This window comes from Ovis canadensis, chromosome 7 (genome assembly GCF_042477335.2).
Source record: "Ovis canadensis isolate MfBH-ARS-UI-01 breed Bighorn chromosome 7, ARS-UI_OviCan_v2, whole genome shotgun sequence".
Taxonomy (NCBI): domain Eukaryota; kingdom Metazoa; phylum Chordata; class Mammalia; order Artiodactyla; family Bovidae; genus Ovis; species Ovis canadensis.
In genome coordinates this window covers 15,584,992-15,603,416 of record NC_091251.1, presented here as the reverse complement: position 1 = coordinate 15,603,416, position 18,425 = coordinate 15,584,992, and positions in this window count along the sequence as shown.

The window sequence follows — 18,425 nt, the reverse complement described above, 5'->3', positions numbered from 1 at the left end:
GTGAGTGCAAGGGAGCAAAATTTTCCACCCCAAATTATGTCTCTTTGACATGAGGATTAATTCAAGCTGATAATTTTTAAGAAGCAGAAGACTTAGAAAGTTTTCATTTTACCTCTCCCTTAGCTCCCTAAAAAAATTAGATTCTAGGGCTGTTTCTGGAATAGAGCTATCACCAGAGGTATCTGCCAAGAATATCCGCTAAAGTAGTAGAGGAAACTCTACAGGGCCTAGAGATCAGAGTCCTCTTTGTGTCCTGTTGTCTCTATATGGCTCAGTAAACATTTACTTACTTTTCTATCTTTATTTGAATTGCCTTCTTCCCCTCTGAAGTCCCAAACCACTATCTGCAACATTTTCTTTTGCCTTTAGCCAAAGATGATATTTAAGGTAAGGTCTTTGGCTGTTTTGGCAACTTATTTAGTTTCCCTGAATCTCTCCCATGTATACATGTTATTAAATTTTTGTTTGATTTTTCTCTTGTTAATCTATCTCATGTCAATTTAATTTTTAGACCAGCCAGAAAAACGCAGAGGAAAATTTCTTCCTTTGTGACATGAGCATTTGAAATGCAAATATCATTAACACAGGGTCTAATATTTAATATGTTTCCAAAAAATGTTGATTAAATATTTTAATCTCAAAGTAGATCAAAAGGAAAGTTGTTGAGATGCATATTCAGTGATGTTTTAAGCATGCTATAATCTGATAAAACAGGTGTAAGTCCTTTAAAAATAAATAGCTAAGTCTCATTTCTCCTGCTTTCCTTAAACTATTAATCTAGCAACATAGAAAAAGAAAAATATTCATATATTGGTAATCTACAGGTATAGTTTAGTGGCTTTCTATTAAATAATAAATATTCATTTATAGCATATTTTGAGTTTCAGAGTGATTATTTTGTTCTATTTGGTGCTGTTGTAATGAAGGTAATGAATTTCATTTTCATTTTTGTGCTAGAATTCCATTAAAACATTTACTAAAATTAGGTAATTTTTAAACCATGGGAACTTAATTGCATTAATTATCCTTTCTTAACCTCAAATGTTTTATAATGAAACTAAATAATGGATGCAATAATGAAGCAAAGGACAAGTTGGATTTGCATATTTTATAAACATGCTCAGGAAGTAACTGTGCTATTTTGTTTGGAATGGTAGTTAGGTTAATCATGTGTTGATGAAAGACAGAGCCCAATTTCCTTGGGGGAGGAAAGGGCAAAGAAAGGTGATTTTGAAATGATGTCCTGGGGTCCTCCTCTGCTCTCATATGGGAGAGGAGAAAATAAAGTGTTCAGAAATATTTATATTTATATGGAAATTAATTATGTAACTTGAAGCAGTATTTTCATTGCCCCCATGTGGGACATAAATATGACTCATTTATTGAGTGAAAATCTAGACTTAGAAAATCCTTTCAAGCCTTTAGCTCCTGAAATGTTCTGAGCTTGCTTCATGATATAAAGGTTATTATTTTTAAAAAAAGTGGAAGAGCCTGATGCACCTTTGCTCATTAGTTCCAGAAAGGCCCACTGCTCACTAGGCTGGTAGCCATCCTGCTCCAGCTGCTAGCTCCCACCTTTCCAGGTAAGTAGAATGTTTCCTTGGCTACTCTTCCTCATTTTCCTCTTACACACACACAACCGAGACTGCACATCCCCAACAACTGTGATGTAAGTAGCATGGTGTGCTTTTGGATCAGTATTTCTCCAAATGATATTTTATTGGATGAAGAATCTATGAATAAAGAAACACTCTAATTTTTCTAGAAATTATATTATTTGATATGCTACAGTAGTTCAACATCATAGAGATAACAAGGCCTGGGGGGAGGGGGTGGAGAAAAGAGGCACCTGAGCAGAACAGAGTATACTTTATGAAAATCTGAAAGAAACTTGGAATTTAAGTGGACACTACTTTGCCTGCCTCAGAGTACATCATGCAAAATGCTGGGCTGGATGAATCACAAGCAGGAATCAAGATTGCTGGAAGAACAATAATATCAGACATGCAGATAGTACCACCCTAATGGCAGAAACCAAAGAGGAACTAAAGAGCCTCTTCACAAGGGTGAAAGAGGAGTGAAAAAGCTGGCTTAAAACTCTAAATTCAAAAAACTAAGATCATGGAATCTGGTCCTATCACTCTATGGCAAATAGAAGGGAAAAAGTGAAAATAGTGACCAATTTTATTTTCTTAGGCTCCAAATTCCCAACAGACATTAACTGCAGCCATGAAATTAAAAGACACTTGCTCCTTGGAAGAAAAGTTATGACAAACCTAGACAGCACATTAGAAAAGCAGAGACATCACTTTGCCTACAAAGGAACATATAGTCAAAATTATGGCTTTTCCAGTAGTCACATATGGATATAAGAGGTGGACTATAAAGAAGGCTGAGCATCAAAGAAATTATCCTTTTCAACTGTGGTGCTGGTGGAGACTCTTCAGAGTCCTTTGGAAAACAAGGAGATCAATCAATCCAAAAGGAAATCAATCCTGAATATTCATTGGAAGGACTGATGCTGAAGCTGAAGCTCCAATACTTTGGCCACCTGATGCAAAGACTGACTCATTGGAAAAGACCCTGATGCTCGGAAAGATTGAGGGCAGGAGGAAAAGGGGCCAACCCAGGATGAGATTGTTGAATAGCATCATCAACTCAATGAATGTGAGTTTGACCAACCTCCAGGAGATAGTGAAAGACAGAAGCCTGGTGTGCTGCAGTTCATGGAGTTACAAAGAGTCAGATATGACTTAGCAACTAAACAACAACAACAGCCCAATTTGTTTATCTGAGAAGAGAAACTCTACATCATACTTGTGGATGAAATGAAAAACCAAAGTCAATCTTCTATTTCTGTTTACTGAAAGTTCTGATCTTATATTTGAGGAGAGAGCAAGAAAAAAATTATTTTTTCCAAATTTCACATGGCCTATGAAAAATATTGTCAAGTAAGATAAATAACACTTCTGAAAAATGACACTGCTGACACTCAGTTTTCTTCTGAGTAGAAATCAGAAGAAAACTTCCAGGAACTGTTTGACATAGTCCATAAAGTTTAAGAGGCATGACTACTATTAAATAAAAGGAGGTTGTTATAAATAAACAGTTGAGGCAAAACATCAAACGAATGAGATAAGGAAGAATTGCTAATAAATAATGCGATACACAAGTTAAAATTTGTGTTGTAGCAGGAAACATCAATTCTAAAAAGATATATATCAGGTAAGTGTATTAAAAACTCAAGGGCTAACTCAGAAGAATGGGACAAAATTAAATGCAAAAGGAGATGACTGATGTAGAGGATGGAAAACATCACAAAGTCAGCAAACAAGTAGTTCTCTTAAGGATAAGAACAGAAGAATCGGAACACAAGCGATCAGAGAAAAGCACAATCAATATTTTCTGAAAATTGAAGTCTCTTTGTGTTCTAAGTATGACTGATTGAAATACGCCTATTGATAAATTTCTGAACTATAAGAAAAAAGGGATTTTTTTTATTCATTAAGCTATCAGAATGAAGAAATAAATTCTGCATTGATTAATTCAGAAAAAAAGGAAGTGGTTTCCCCAAAAGTGTTCAAACTAGGCTTATTCCAAACCTTTTCACCATCATATAGAATATGAGCTGAGAAAAAACATGCAAATAATGATGAGAAGATTGTGACCCAATTTTTAAAAATCTATGAAACCTATTTTTCATGAGCTAAGGCAGAAACTGGTCCTCAGACATGACATCTGGTGTATGTATGTCGAGGTCCATGAAGAGGTACCCTAACCCAGAAACAGAGAATTTAAAATTGCCTATCCCCTTAAAAAAGGACTAATTTAAACAGTAAAAATCTGTTTTAAAAGGCAAGAAACTAAATCATTTTTGTATTTGGTAAAAAATACTAAATAGAATATAATAAATATTTCTGAAAATCAGTAATAAATATTCTTTTCTTCAAAAGCACCCTACTGCCTCCATGAACATCACTGCTAATCAGTCACCTGCTGAAACCTTATAAAAACTCAAGATTCCTACTCAACACAGTGTTTTGAGTCTTCATTATCGATTTATTAGAATTGGACTTTAAAACTATGTGACATCACAGGATTAAAGACTTGAACTTTTCAAGCTAGAGAATATAATACAAAGGGAATTCTTTCTTAAAAGTTTCAACAAACAAGATCATCTAAAGATAACAAAGAAACTATGAAAAAAAACTTTTAGTTAAGACTGATTTATTGTGATGCATTCTTTATTGAGACTATAGCAAAGCATCCTCGTGAATATGTAACAAGACCTGCTATAAATAGGAAATTACAAGGCTGGAGTACATGGGGACAGATTGGAAGGCAATATGCAAATCTGCAAAGATTATTGATGTCTACCAGTGACTGTATAGTTTGTCTTTTAATGAAATTTTTAATAATATATAAAGGAAGAGAAGGAAATACTGAATGATTTAGGATGGACCTTTAATTTTTATAACACTAATTTAGTATTAAATTTAATGTAATACCTGGCAGACTAAATAGGATTGATGACATGTGTTCTGATTCTACTTTCAATTCAGACAACACCATCAATTCTCTATTCCACGGAGGTTCTTCCCTTAAAAATTTATTCCAATGTGCCATGATCTACTTTAATTCAAAACAATAAGATGTGTGGCCACATCACAGATTCTCAGTGGAATATAAAGTTACTGGAACTCTCACAATTTTTGCAGCATTACTTATCTTTGGGCTATCAGTACATGTTTTAAAAGAAAAAAAAAGAATGAAATTAGTGGACTAGAATTATGTTTAATTGAATTCCGTTCATTTAAACATATTTTTTACCAATTCAGATGCTAGTAATCTCAGATCCAATTATTTTACAGATCTGTGTACCCATAACAGTCTAATGCCAAGTAAAAGGTTTAAACAAATGAACAAAAAACCCAAGGAATTTTGTGGAAAGGTAAAAATTAGAAAAGAGGATAAGTGATTAAGTCGTCCAGTGATGACCAGGAAACTGGAAGATTCACTTTTCCTTCACTGTGAAGTTGCTCAGTCGTGTCTGACTCTTTGCGACCCCATGGACTGCAGCCCACCAGGCTCCTCTGTCCATGGGATTTTCCAGGCAAGAGTAATGGAGTGGGGTGCCATTTCCTTCTCCAGGGTATCTTCCCGACCCAGGGATTGAACCCAGGTCTCCTACATTGTAGCCAGATGCTTTTACCGTCTGAGCCACCTATTTACACAAAATTTAACCAACCAAATCAACCTAAAATTTCTCTTTATTTGACTGTCACAGTTTTTAAACCATAACTGGCAAACTTAGCTTACACTTGGATTAGAAAAACACTAGAAGCAGATGACTAATAGATGTGACTTTGGGTGTCACTATTTTAGCAGAATTGGTCAAAATGCCATCCACTATCACGCATGTAATAAGAGACTGAAAATCAAAGAATAAACCAGTTCCCCCAGGCAACTTTAAAATAAAGACACCACTACTCCTTGGGTCTACTTTTGTCAAGAATTCTGGGAAATGAATTCTACTTTAGTGTTTAAATTTCAGTTCAGTTCACTCGCTCAGTCCTGTCCAACTCTTCGCGACCCCATGGAGTATTTAAATTTACCTTTCACAATTCTGCTTGTAAATACATTTAAAGGACAAAATTAATTTCCAACTCATCTCAAAACGAATGCAATCTCTTGCTGTTGTATTTCAGTTACTTGGTCCTGTCTTTTTTGCGACTCCAAGGACTGCAGCATGCCAGGCTACCCGGTCCTTCACCATCTCCCAGAGCTTGCTCAAAATCATGTGCATTGAGTCGGTGATGCCATCCAACCATCTCATCCTCTGTTGTCCCCTTCTGCTCCCGCCTTCAATCTTTCCCAGCATCAGGGTTTTTTTCCAATGAGTCAGTCTTCACATCAGGTGGTCAAAATACTGGAGTTTTAGTTTCAGCATCAGTCCTTCCAATGAATATTCAAGGTTGATTTCCTTTAGGATTGGCTGGCTTGATCATGTTACTGTCCAAGGGATTCTCAAGAGTCTTCTCCAGCATCACAATTCGAAAGCATCAATTTTTTGGTGCTCAGCCTTCTTTATGGTTCAACTCTCACATCACAATCTCTTAGTTTTAGTCAAACTGTTTTAACTTCTATTGTGTTTGAGACATTTTTCACTTTTAAGTCTGTTACAGCAATTTGATATATCTATCTAAAATACCTGGCATTCAATGCAAACAAAAAGAAAAAATTTTGTGAGGTGTTCTCCATCTGTGAGGATGTACTCTGTGCAGATTCAAGTTCATTCTCTGGACTCAATCCTCTGTCAGCCTCTAAGCTTTGCCTTTGTCTCTGGCTTTAAAATGGGGACTTATTTCTCTGTCTTATCTTCCCCAGACTTCCAAATGTTTTCAAAGATCCAGTTGCTTTCATTTTTCTCAGTGGCACCACAATAATAATTTTTGTTCCAGTTCAGTTCAGTTCAGTCCCTCAATCATGTCCAGCTCTTTGCGACCCCATGAACCACAGCATGCCAGGCCTCCCTGTCCATCACAAACTCCCGGAGCCCACCCAAACCCATGTTCATTGAGTCAGTGATGCCATGCAACCATCTCATCCTGTCATCCCTTCTCCTCCTGCCCTCAATCTTTCCCAGCATCAGGATCTTTTCAAATGAGTCAGCTCTTCACATCAGGTGACCAAAGTATTGGAGTTTCAGCTTCAACATCAGCCCATTAAGTAAACTTAGGTTATCTTTGCTTTGTTTAAAAAAAAAAAAAAAACAAACAAACTTGTGTGTGTGTTGTGTGTGTATGTGCACACAAATTTAATTGTTGCTTCCATTTCTTCAACTACTATATCAAAGAATCACAAACAGAATAGAATTTTTAAGGAAAAGCCTTTTATAAATTTATAACATTTGAAAGAGTTTCATGGATTTGCATGTGAAAAACATGAGTACACAAGGTAATTAACATAAAGATAAAAAGAAACCCTTTCAGGAAAAAGGAGGTGGCAACTATACCAGTGAGAGTATATTTGCTATGTTTGAATACAACTCAAGTTCAGCAGAAAGTTCCTAACCAATAAAGGCCAAAATGGAAATCCAAAAAGTAATGGGAGAAATCTTAGTAGATGGGAAAACAAGCTAACAATTCATATTTCCCAGGAATCAAAATTCTAAGAAGAATTCATTATTGCTTGAATCGTTGTGAAAATGAACACTGAGTGATAGAAAATAGCTTTATCTGAAGTACTGAAAAGGAATCAGTGAATCTTTTTTCTTTTAACTTCTAGGCAATCATGTATTTTTGAAGATTTACCTTTTCTATTATTTAGTGAAACTAGTTAAATTATCATTGTAATAATTGAAATAATTAAGGAAATCAAATTAATTTCTCCTTGAGCTATTTTAATTGCTATCTTCAGGAATTTATTCTAATGTTTTTTAAATATTAGGGGCCTTAGGCAGTGTATCATGAAATATTTATTATGATCAAGCTATAATGACTTTGCTGCTGTTGTCTTTTACTTTTGAAAGTAAAAAAGTCATAATATGCGTAAAGAGAAAATTAAAATGACAGATTTTATATATCAAAAAGAAAGCCATAATATAAAGCTTAAATTACATAAGCCCCAAAGTTACTTTTTTCTTGTATATAATTTGCAACATTTTAAAATTTCTGAGCCCCAAATTAAATAATGAAGAAGAGACAATATGAAACTCATGAAAATACACTTTTCAAGTAAGTAGCTGAGAAGAAAGCTCATTTTACATATCAGAAATGGAGTGACAAAGTAAATTACCAAAATTTAAATTTCAGACATTATACTGCTATTTGGTCTATGTTTTGTAAAAAGAAATTATTCTACCTAAAGAGCAGAATACACCAGCATGATTTTATTTTATAGACTCAGATAGATAGTTAAAGGCTACACATTTTAAGCTGCTTTTTAAATGAATTTGGTTGACATTTTAAAAATTTGAAATACAGTCACTAAATTTAGTTTTACTGTTCTGTTTTGGTAAATACAATATTCAAAGTTATGTCTTGTACTCCATATGCTAATAAAGTTTATATAGATAGATTTTGCTTATTTCACCTAAGAGATTCAAAAGTAATTCATGAGTTCTTCAATTTATTTTGACTTACATTGAGAGGAGTCTCTATGTTTAATAATTTTTTAATGAAGTAGAATTTGATCTCAGATTCATTAAACAGACATCTCAAGACTGGGATTCTCTTGTTCCAGCATAGTGTATACCTGAGCTTTAAACTTCTTAATCACTTAAATAAAAATGTATTTCCTTGTTTTTCATCCTTCTCCAAATTACAAACACCTATCAATGAAAATTCTAAGGTTTGGGGCTTTTTAAAATCATAATCACTGTCATAAGTGTCTGTCACAGAGCAAGCACTCAGTGTTTACTGAGCAAATGAATAAATCACCAAATACCCATCTGCTATGTTCCAAGAACTATGCTTCATATATGGCCACTTGCAAACCTCACATATACATGTTTTGTTGTACATGTAAAAGGTTTCATTGTAACCTTGCAAGTTAGGAATTATAATCCTCATTCATAAAAAGGAAAGAGGTATATGGAGGTTAATTCAAAATGAATATCTTACAAATGGCCAACCAACACATGAAATGATGCTCAATATTGCTCATTATTAGAGAAATACAAATCAAAACTACAATGAGGTACATCTTACAACAGTCAGAATGGCCATCATCAAAAATCTACAAATAATAAATGCTGCAGAGGATATAGAGAAAAGGGAAGTCTGTTGCACTATTTATGGGAATGTAAATTGATACAGCTATTATGGAGGACAGTATGATGATTCCTTAAGAAATTAGGACTAAAACTACCATATGAGCCAGCATTCCCACTACTGAGCATATCCCCTGAGAAAATCATAATTCAAAAAGACACATGACGCAGGATGCAGCATGCTTGGGGCTGGTGCATGGGGATGGCCCAGAGGGATGTTGTGGGGAGGGAGGTGGGAGGGGGGTTCATGTTTGGGAATGCATGTAAGAATTAAAGATTTTAAAATTTTAAAAATAAAAAACTAAAAAATAAATAAAAAAAAAAGACACATGTAGCCCAACATTCATTGTAGCACTATTTACAATTGCCAGGGTATGGAAATAACCTAGATGTCCACTGATAGATGAATGGATAAACAGCAGTGGTACATATTATAATGGAATATTACTCAGCCATAAAAAAGGAACAAAATTGGGTCATTTGTAGTGATGTAGATGAACCTAGAGCCTATCATATAGAGTAAAATAAGTCAGAAAATGAAAATAAATATTTTATATTAACCATGTATAGGGGATCTAGAAAAATGGTACTGATGAATTATTTGCAGGGCAGGAATAGAGATGCAGACATAGAGAAGAGACACAGTGGGGTAAGGACAAGGTGGGAAGAACGGAGAGCACAGCACTGACAAATACACACTACCATGCATAAAATAGATAGCTAGTGGGAACCTGCTGTACAAGACAGGGAGTTCAGCTTGGGGCTCTGTGATGATGTAGAGGGCTAGGATGAGGGTGGGGAGTGGGCAGGAGGCTCAAGAGGAAGGGGATATATGTATACCAATTGCTGATACACATTGTTGTACAGTAGAAAAACTAACATAACATTGTAAATCAGTTTTCCTCCAATTAAAAAAGAATACAAAGAGTATCATACAACTCAGAATGAAAGAACTCTATTTTTTGGTTTCAAATTTGAACATACTTCTACTAAGCCTATCAGAGTATTAAGGTACCTATGGTAATACTGTCATTAAAATAAGAATTCTGTCAAGTTCAAGGTACAGTAATCAGAGTGCTGGAGAACAGAAAGAAAAGTGGACATGGCCTCTGTTCTCAGGAGTCTCTGATCCAATGAGAAGACAGCTATGTAAACAACAAAGGATGCTGTTATGATCGAAGCAAGACGGAGTGAGTGCGGACTGTAGTACAGGCTACTGCAGAGGCAGGAGCAAAGACACAGTAACTTCCGAGGGAAGGAACACAAAGGATCCTTCATGAATCAAGAAGCAGTGGAACTAGGTCTTGAAGAGTAAGTATAATTTGGCAGGTAACAATATTTTCAGTAGAGGGAATAGCAGGAACAAAAGTGAGGAAGTAGCAAGACACTGTGGGTTTACCCCTTGCACTTGCATTCATTCATTAGTAACTTCTTGACTGCTATAAACACTGGGCATACAGCAAGTTAGACAATGTCCCTGTCTAAAAGGGCTTATATCCTCAAGGTAAACAGAATAAAATATCAGATAAACAATTAAGTGAATGAAACTTTTCAGAGTAATAAGAATTTTGAGTGAATTTAAAGTGTTTTGGACTGAGTGGTTAGGAAAAGTGTAAAGTCAAAGAAATTTAGTAGCATCTGCTAAAATCAGATTCTCATATTTGACCTTGCAATCTTTCCCTACACAAGAATAGTTGGTGAAAAATATTTATTATTAACAACAGCAACAAGAGCAAAACAGGCATGATTTAAGAAGTACCAACCACTATGAAACATTATACAGCTATTTTAAAGAACAAATTAGAGCTTTCTTTTATGGGTCTCAGGGGATAAACATGATACACTGCTCGAATAAAGACTAAGTTTAAAAATATGATCAGATTGAGGGAAAAGTCATTTGATTATATCAAGTGTTGTGAAGGTACAGGAAAAAGTACTTTTAAGTACTGTTGACACAGTATAAATTGGCAAATTTTACTACAGAGAATTTGACAGTATGGCTGTAGTTCTTTGGGTCACAAAGATTTAGATACCTATACTTAACTACTGTACAACAATCAACGTTAAGAATGCTCACATATGGTATATTTCTTCATCTATTAGTGTCCTCTTTGATTTCTTTCACCGGTGTTTTATAGTTTTCTATATATGGGTCTTTAGTTTCTTTAGGTAAATATATTCCTAAGTATTTTATTCTTTTCGTTGCAATGGTGAATGGAATTGTTTCCTTAATTTCTTGTTCTACTTTCTCATTATTAGCGTATAGGAATGCAAGGGATTTCTGTGGGTTGATTTTATATCCTGCAACTTTACTATATTCATTGATTAGCTCTAGTAATTTTCTGGTGGAGTCTCTAGGGTTTTCTATATAGAGGATCATGTCATCTGCAAACAGTGAGAGTTTTACTCCTTATTTTCCAATTTGGATTCCTTTTATTTCTTTTTCTGCTCTGATTGCTGTGGCCAAAACTTCCAGAACTATGTTGAATAGTAGCGGTGAATATGCCATGTTTATACATTGGAAGAATCAATATAGTGAAAAGAAGTACACTACCCAAAGCAATCTACAGATTCAATGCAATCCCTATCAAGCTACCAGAGGTATTTTTCACAGAGCTAGAACAAATAATTTCATAATTTGTATGGAAATACAAAAAACCTCAAATAGCCAAAGCAATCTTGAGAAAGAGGAATGGAACTGGAGGAATCAACCTGCCTGACTTCAGGCTCTGCTACAAAGCCACAGTCATCAGGACAGTATGGTACTGGCACAAAGACAGAAATATAGATTAATGGAACAAAATAGAGGGCCCAGAGATAAATCCACATACCTATGGACACCTTATCTTCGACAAAGGAGGCAAGAATATACAATGGAGAAAAGACAATCTCTTTAACAAGTGGTGCTGGGAAAAGTGGTCAACCACTTGTAAAACAATGAAACTAGAACACTTTCTAACACCACACACAAAAATAAACTCAAAATGGATTAAAGATCTAAACATAAGACCAGAAACTATAAAACTCCTAGAGGAGAACATAGGCCAAACACTCTCCGACATACATCACAGCAGGATCCTCTATGATCCACCTCCCAGAATACTGGAAATAAAAGCAAAAATAAACAAATGGGATCTAATTAAAATTAAAAGCTTCTGCACAACAAAGGAAATTATAAGCAAGGTGAAAAGACAGCCTTCTGAATGGGAGAAAATAATAGCAAATGAAGCAACTGACAAACAACTGATCTCAAAAATATACAAGCAACTTATGCAGCTCAATTCCAGAAAAATAAATGACCCAATCAAAAAATGGGCCAAAAAACTAAATAGACATTTCTCCAAAGAAGACATACGGATGGCTAACAAACACATGAAAAGATGCTCAACATCACTCATTATCAGAGAAATGCAAATCAAGACCACAATGAGGTACCATTTCATGCCAGTCAGAATGGCTGCGATCCAAAAGTCTACAAGCAATAAATGCTGGAGAGGGTGTGGAGAAAAGGGAACCCTCTTACACTGTTGGTGGGAATGCAAAGTAGTACAACCACTATGGAGAACAGTGTGGCGATTCCTTAAAAAACTGGAAATTGAACTGCCTTATGACCCAGCAATCCCACTGCTGGACATACACACCAAGGAAACCAGAATTGAAAGAGACATATGTACCCCAATGTTCATCACAGCACTGTTTATAATAGCCAGGACATGGAAGCAACCTAGATGTCCATTAGCAGATGAATGGATAAGAAAGCTGTGGTACATATACACAATGGAGTATTACTCAGCCATTAAAAAGAATACATTTGAATCAGTTCTAATGAGGTGGATGAAACTGGAGCCAATTATACAGAGTGAAGTAAGCCAGAAAGAAAAACACCAATACAGTATACTAGCACATATATATGGAATTTAGAAAGATGGTAATGATAACCCTGTATGTGAGACAGCAAAAGAGACACAGATGTATAGAACAGACTTTTGGTCTCTGTGGGAGAGGAAGAGGGTGGGATGATTTGGGAGAATGGCACTGAAACATGTATACTATCATGAAAGAAACGAATTGCCAGTCTAGATTTGATACAGGATACAGGATGCTTGGGTCTGGTGCACTGGGATGACCCAGAGAGATGATATGGGGAAAGAGGTGGGAGAGGGGTTCAGGATTGGGAACTCATGTACACCCATGGCAGATTCATGTCAATGTATGGCAAAACCAATACAGTATTGTAAAGTAAAATTTAAAAATTAATTAATTAATTAATTTTAAAAAATGCTCATATAATTTGACCAAACATTTTTTTTTTAAATGAAACACTCTAAAAGATTCTTCTATATTCTGAGTTTTAAGAACATTTAATCTATGGTTTCCATTATGTTTAAACATACTTTTCAAAAAATTTAATGTATTACTATATATACCTACTGAACAGAGCAGGAAAGATTTTTTTCTTCCTCCTGTCTATTAATCCCCATTCAACTCTACTCCAGCTCCTGACCAACTAACTCCTCTGTTGAGATCTTTGGGAATTTTAGGCCCAGGCTGTTATTTTTCAATGAAGCATAATTACATAAGCTTTTCTACGAGCTTTCCTGGTTCATTTGTTCCCTGATCTATGTCCTCTTTCAATTCATTTTTGTTTTGCCAGAGCACAAGCTTAAATACTTACTTTACAGAGGATCTGTATTTCTGAGTCTTTGCATACTTGTAAATATCTTATTTTATACTCACACTTAAATGTTAATGTGGCTGGCTATAAGATTTTATTTTCAAAATCAATTTCCCTCAGAATTTGAAATTTTTCCCCACTTGGTATTTCTCATCACATATAATGCAAATGTAATTAACATTTTTTTCTTTGTAGACACTTGGAATCTTTTTTTTTTTTTCCTTTAATCTTGGTGTTCTCAAAATTTACCATTTTACATTTAGATTCCTTCATTCATTTGATAAATCTTGTCTGAGCACCTACTATGTGCCAAGCACTTGTTTAGTCTTCTAGGCATGTGACTGTGAACACAATAGGCAAATTATGTGTCTTTTATTTAATCCACTGTAGCTTGGTGGGCTCTTTTAAATTAGCATAGTAGTACACACTGAAAATGCTTAATAAATAATTTACTTGGTTGTTTCTTCCATTCCACCTCTCTTATTTTTAAAATTTTTATTTTCTTTGGCCACATGGCATGTGGCATCTTAGTTCCCTGACCAGGGAACAAACCCATGCCTCTTGCACTGGAAGCACTTGATCTTAACCACCGGACCACTAAGGAAGTCCCTACATTCTCTTTTTTGTATGCTTGAAATGTTTGGAAGACAAAAATGTTATGCATTTTGGACCCATTTTCCATATAACAACTTTTTGTCATTTTTAATCTGTTTTTCCTCCATGGAGGAAAACCTTGACTTGTTAACTCGTTCTTTAGCTATATCTATTCTGCCTTTAAACCAACTAATATTTAAATTTCTACCAAGGAATTTATATTGGCATAGATATTATTGTTGATTCATGTTGCTGTGTTATGTCTTTTTTTATTGAAGTATAATTGATTTACAATGTTATATTAGTTTCAGGTGTATAATAAAGTGATTCTTTATACATGTCATATATATGATATACATGTTCTTTTTCAGATTATATTCTGTTATAGATTACTGTAAGATATTGAATATAGCTCCCTGTGCTGCACAGCAGGTCCTAATTGTTTATCTATTTTCTGTATAATAGGGTGCATATGTTAATCCCAAACTCCTAATTTATTCCTCCTACCCTTTTCCCCTTTCACGGCCATAAATTTGTTTTCTAAGTCTGTAAATCTATTCGTTTTGTAAATGAGTTCATTTATATCACATTTTTTGGATTCCCCATAAAAGTGATATCATATATTTGTTTTTCTTAGTCCGACTTAAAACAATTAGTATCACAATCTCTAGATCATCCATGTTGCTATATATGCATTATTTCATTCTTTTTGTGGCTGAATAATATCCAGTGTGTATATACTACATCTTCTTTATTCATTCAGCTGCTGATGGGCACTTAGGTTGCTTTCATGTCTTGCCTACTGTAAATGGCCAAAGCCTTTGACTGTGTGGATCACAATAAACTGTGGAAAATTCTGAAAGAGATGGGAATACCAGACCACCTGACTGCCTCTTGAGAAATCTGTATGCAGGTCAGGAAGCAACAGTTAGAACTGGACATGGAACAACAGACTGGTTCCAAATAGGAAAAGGAGTACGTCAAGGCTGTATATTGTCACCCTGCTCATTTAACTTCTATGCAGAGTACATCATGAGAAACGCTGGACTGGAAGAAACACAAGCTGGAATCAAGATTGCTGGGAGAAATATCAATAACCTCAGATATGCAGATGATACCACCCTTATGGCAGAAAGAGAAGAGGAACTAAAAAGCCTCTTGATGAAAGTGAAAGAGGAGAGTGAAAAAGTTGGCTTAAAGCTCAGCATTCAGAAAACGAAGATCATGGCATCTGGTCCCATCACTTCATGGGAAATAGATGGGGAAACAGTAGAAACAGTGACAGACTTTATTTTCTTGGGCTCCAAAATCACTGCAGATGGTGACTGCAGCCATGAAATTAAAAGACGCTTACTTCTTGGAAGAAAAGTTATGACCAATCTAGATAGTATATTCAAAAGCAGAGACATTACCTTGCCGACTAAGGTCTGTCTAGTCAAGGCTATGGCTTTTCCTGTGGTCATGTATGGATGTGAGAGTTGGGCTGTGAAGAAGGCTGAGTGCCGAAGAATTGATGGTTTTGAACTGTGGTGTTGGAGAAGACTCTTGAGAGTCCCTTGGACTGCAAGGAGATCCAACCAGTCCATTCTGAAGCAGATCAACCCTGGGATTTCGTTGGAAGGAATAATGCTAAAGCTGAAGGTCCAGTACTTTGGCCACCTCATGCGAAGGGTTGACTCGTTGGAAAAGACTCTGATGCTGGGAGGGATTGGGGGCAGGAGGAGAAGGGGACAACCGAGGATGAGATGGCTGGATGGCATCTTGGACTCGATGGACATGAGTCATAGTAACTCTGGGAGATGGTGATGGACAGGAAGGCCTGGCGTGCTGAGATTCATGGGGTCGCAAAGAGTCAGACACGACTGAGCGACTGAACTGAACTGAACTGATGAACATTGAGCAAAACTACTAGAACTACTAGCTGAATGAATTCAGTAAGGTAGCAGGATATAAACTTACCATACAGAAATCTGCTGCATTTCTTTACTGTAATAAAATGCAACAGATTTCAATGAAATATCAGAAAGAGAATATAAAAAAAAAAGTATAAAATCACATCAAAAAATAAAATACCTAGAAAAAACCCTGACCAAAGAAGTGAAAGACTTACATACTGGGAACTATTAAACATTGATAAATAATTTTGAAGATGATTCAAAGAAATGGAATGATAGCTCATGCTCTTGGACTAGAAGAATTAGTATGGTTAAAATGGCCATACTATCAAAGCAATCCACAGATTTAATGCAATCATTATCAAAATACCCATGACATTTATCATAGAACTAGAACAAATTATCCTAAAATTTATATGGAACCACAAAAGACCCAGAATTGGTAAAGTGCCCCTGAGGGAAAAGAACAAAGCTGGAAGTATAACCATTCCAGACTTCAGACAACACTACAAAGCTACAGTAATTAAAACAGTATAGTATTGGCACAAAAGCAGACATATAAATCAATGGAACAGAACAGATAGCCCAGAAATAAACCCACATATCTACATTCAGTTAACCTATGATAAAGGAGGCAAACCTATACAATGGAGAAAAGACATTCTCTTCAACAAGTGGTGTTTGGAAAGGTGGACAACTACATGTAAATCAATGAAACTGGAAAACTCCCTCACACCATACATGAAAATAAACTCTTAAGTGATTTAAATATCTAAATATAAGACATGACATCATAAAATTCCAAGAAGAGAACATAGGCAAAACATTTTTGGACATATCACAGCAAAATCTTCTTAGATCTGTCTCCAAGATAAAAAATAAACAAATGGGACCTAATCAAGCTTAAAAGCTTTCAGACATCAAAAGAAACCATCAACAAAATGAAAAGATGACATATGGAATGGGAGAAAATATTTGCAAAAGATGCAACTGACAAGGGGTCAATATCCAAAATAAACAAACAGCTCATACAACTCAATATCAAAAAAACAAACAACTCAATCAAAAATGGGAACATCTGAATAGACATGTCTACAAAGAAGCTATACAGATGGTGAACAGGCACATGAGAAGATACACAACACTGCTCATTATCAGAGAAGTGTAAATCAAAACCACCATTAGGTATCACCTAACACTGCTCAGAATGGTTATCATCCAAAAGTCTGCAAATGATAAATGCTGGAGAGGGGTGTGAATGTGGTGACTCTCTTTCATAGTGACAGAACTTCTGATGCAATTCTTTACTGTGCATTCATCTTTGTATTTCAGAGTCACTGTTTGACCTGTTCCTTTCTTGGATAGTTACTTCGGGTGTTTGTAGGAAAAGAACAGGGCTTGTTTTGTAGGTGACTTTGTAGCTATTCTTCTACTCTCTGACCCAATGCCCCTTCCAGGGGTCATTAACCATATGAGGGACTTCCTCTGTGGCCCACCGCCTACACCGATCCCTTTATGTTGACAGCAAACTGCTACTGTCCCCGCTAGCCCCTTTGCAGATAAAAGGGGGAGCTTATTGGTTTTCCTCCTCAAAAAGAAATTACCCTATTATTCATCCCAATATTCAGAAGCCTGATTTGCTTCTCATATTCATTGACTTTAGGTTCCAGCTCCCTGGGAACAACTCCCATATCTGCAGTGACATTCTCCAGCTTTCTTTTGGGATGTGCCTTTTCATCAGAATTCTTTTTCCCCCTCTTTCTTTCTGTCATGAATTATTATTATTTTATAACATAATTAAGATTTTTAAAAATACCTCTCCAGCTATTTTAAGAAATTTGGGAAAGCACAAGCATATGTTGAGCCAACCATCTTTATCCACCTAATTTCTTTTCAGACTCCATTTAGTTAATTGAGCAAGAAAAATATTTTCTGGGGAAAAAAAATGATTACTTTTACCTAAAATACAAAGGTCAAAAGTATTATTTTTCATGGAATAATCATATAGACGGTAAGTAAGACAGGTCAGTTTTATTTTATTTCGTTTTCTCCTATGCTCATTATTAAACTGTCACCACTTAGCTTCAGGTCCACTCTTGTATTCTTCACTTTTTGTGATTCTGGGAGGAGCGGGGAGGTGGTGCAAACCATTTCTCTTTCGCTAGTGGGATCAGTGTTAGGTTATGACAATAGGGGGCACTAGAGAGAGAGCAGACAGGATAAAGGAAGGACACTGTCCTTCTGGGTTATTTCCTGTTCCTGTTTTGATTCCCTTTACTCTCATTGCTATCCAACAAAGAGGCACCTTTGGCTGGTTATTCTAGTAGTGTAGCTGATTTCAGTAGCACTTTCCCAGCACTGGCAGGACCCACGTCACTGTGGTTTCTCGCTGGCCCCAGATGCAGCCAGCTGGTACCCCCTCCATAAAGGTCGGGCTCCAACACTTGTGCAGCACATTTGTGCCTTTCCCGAGGCTCTAACACAGCTC